Genomic DNA, 2,417 nt, shown 5'->3' on the forward strand with positions numbered 1-2,417 from the left:
CTCTGCTGTCACCACCCCACAGCTGTCCCCACGCCACCGGCCGTGGTCCCTTTGTATCAGCCGGCTTTGGGGACACTAGGGCATAGCGGGTGTCGCCAGCAAGAATGCCCCAAGGGAGCCCACCCCATCCCTGAAGCCATCTGTACCCCAGGAGCAGGGTGCCTTGGTCTGAGCCCTTGTATTAAAGCCCAGCGGCAGGCAGGGGACAAGCTGGGCTGTGCCTGCCACCAGCCCTGTCCCCACATTGGGGGACACCGAACCCTCGCTCTGGGGTGGTGCTTTCCCACGCCCAGTGGCAGCGTCCGCCTGATTCGGAAATGGGGGACTGGTGGGAAGGGAAGGCTCTGGGTCTCCCTGCATTTACTCCATCCGGGGGCAAACCCACCCCTCCAACCCCCATAGCAAAGCTCAGCCCGGCCCGGGAGAGCGGGACAGACAGACAGAGCGAGCTAGCTGTGTGCAGGGGGAACGCCCCTACCATGGACCCACAGGGGGTCCCTGGGCTCTGACATGGCTCCAAGGGGCTCCCGACCCTGCAGCAAGAGGAGTTTCTCATCTGTTTCCTTTCTTAAGGAAGCAAGAAGATCCCCATACGTTTTCTGATAGGGAAACCCAAGCAGAAACAGGACCCCCACGAAGCCACGTCTGCCTGCGAGGTGGGATGTGGGAGATCACCCGCTCGTCACCCATCAGGCCAGACACACCTCCGCTCCGGAGGGGGGTGGGGGACCGAGGATCAGCTCTGTGCCATCCAGGCCAGAAAACCCCATCATCTGCAGCCGGCAGCCTCCTCCCCGCCAACATCCCCCTCCCCGCTGGTGTCACACTCCGGCTGCGCTGGCCACCACTGTGTAGTCACAGTCATCGTTTGCAGGCTGGCTTTTTCTCCTCAAACCAAAGCACAGCCCCGCAGAGGCTCCAGGAGGGTGTTTTGTCACCTCCCCAAGGCCACCTCTGTGCTTTTCTCTGCAACAGCCCCTTTCCCTGCTGGAAACATGAGCGGGGTGAGGACTGGTCGGTCCTCACCCTCCTGGGACAGCAACAGCCTGGAATTTGACAATAAGAAACAGAAAAAAGAAAAAAGAAAAAAAGGAAAAAAGAAAAAAAGAAAAAAAGAAAAAAGAAAAAAGAAAAAAGAAAAAAGAAAAAAGAAAAAAGAAAAAAGAAAAAAGAAAAAAAGAAAAAAGAAAAAAGAAAAAAAAGAAAAAAGAAAAAAGAAAAAAGAAAAAAAAAGCAGGGAAAAAAGAGATTTAGAATGAAATTGAGAGGAGGGGATAAAACGAGACTTTCAGAGCTTTTTCCTGATATGAACGTGGGAATTATTTCCAGTGTGGAATTGCCTCCCAGATTTGTGGTGTTAAAAGGAAAATGGTAACAAAACCGGCAAAGCCTCTCTGACTCAAAGACCTCAGTGCATTTGATGCACAACCATTTCTTGCTCTTCCCCCCTGGCAGCCGGTGGCAGATGTCCCCAGCGTTACCCGGTGGGTTGGGGACAGGACCCAGCCCCTCATGCTCCCTGGGGCCCCGCTCGCTCCCACGCCAGCCCTTCCTCCCCGCGGCATCCTGAGCTCTCCTGTGTTCATAGAGGGATCGGCGCGTCCCCGAGCCCCTGCAGCACTGCTGTCATCTGTTTGCTCACGGTGGACTTTGCAAGAGCTCGCTGTACCCACCTCGCAGCCCTCCCAGCCGCAGCCAGGCCAGGCTGCTGCCGTTCCCATCCTGCAATCAAGCACAGCGCGCTGGAGCCATAACGGGGCAGCACCCCCAACCGCGGAGCTGTGGACCCGCAGCGGCTCTGCATCAGCCCTGGATGCCTCGTCCCATTGCTCCAGCCCCAATTCCGGCTGAAACTGGCTGAAAATATTACACGGATGTCCCTGTGCCACATCCACTCCCTGCAAGGAGGTGGGAGCCAGGATGAGGTCAAAGGGGGATGGTAAGAGGTAAGGGATCTGGTTTGCAAGAAGGGAGCAGAGTAAAACCCCCGCAATGGAAAATCACCCCCAGAGCTGGCATCGCCCGGGCTCTGCCTCCTGAGACCTGGCGAGGTACCGCGAGAGGTGAGCAATTTGCAGCATCCTCCCTGTGCCCCCCAGCATCCCCGGCCCCTCGCCCAGCCTTGTCCTGTCTCCCTCCCTCGTGACAAAGGTGACCGTCATGACCGTCCCACCCGGTGACGATCTCAGCTCACGCCACAGCGCAGATTGATTGATGCGCCATATAACCCCATCTATTCTGTTTTTTTCCCAAGGTCTCAGTGCAACCATGGCTTTGTTTAAACAAGAGAGCCAAGGCCTTCTTCCTCCTCCTCCTCCTCCTCCCGCCAGCAAAGAGACGCTGGCTCAGGGAGAGGGAAAAAAAGAAGAAAATCCCCCGTGAGCGGATGCTGGGCGGTACGGGGGGGCGGAGGAGGG

At 56.8% G+C, this 2,417-nt stretch overlaps 1 protein-coding gene across 1 annotated transcript in view; it reads right to left on the reverse strand.

The window, feature by feature from the left end:
• The window catches only part of CDX1 (caudal type homeobox 1), an 18,309-nt gene that overhangs the window by 12,963 nt on the left and 2,929 nt on the right, over positions 1–2,417 (reverse strand).

The sequence above is a fragment of the Pygoscelis adeliae genome, unplaced genomic scaffold, assembly GCF_000699105.1.
Source record: "Pygoscelis adeliae isolate BGI_AS28 unplaced genomic scaffold, ASM69910v1 Scaffold34, whole genome shotgun sequence".
In the NCBI taxonomy this organism is placed as follows: Eukaryota; Metazoa; Chordata; class Aves; order Sphenisciformes; family Spheniscidae; genus Pygoscelis; species Pygoscelis adeliae.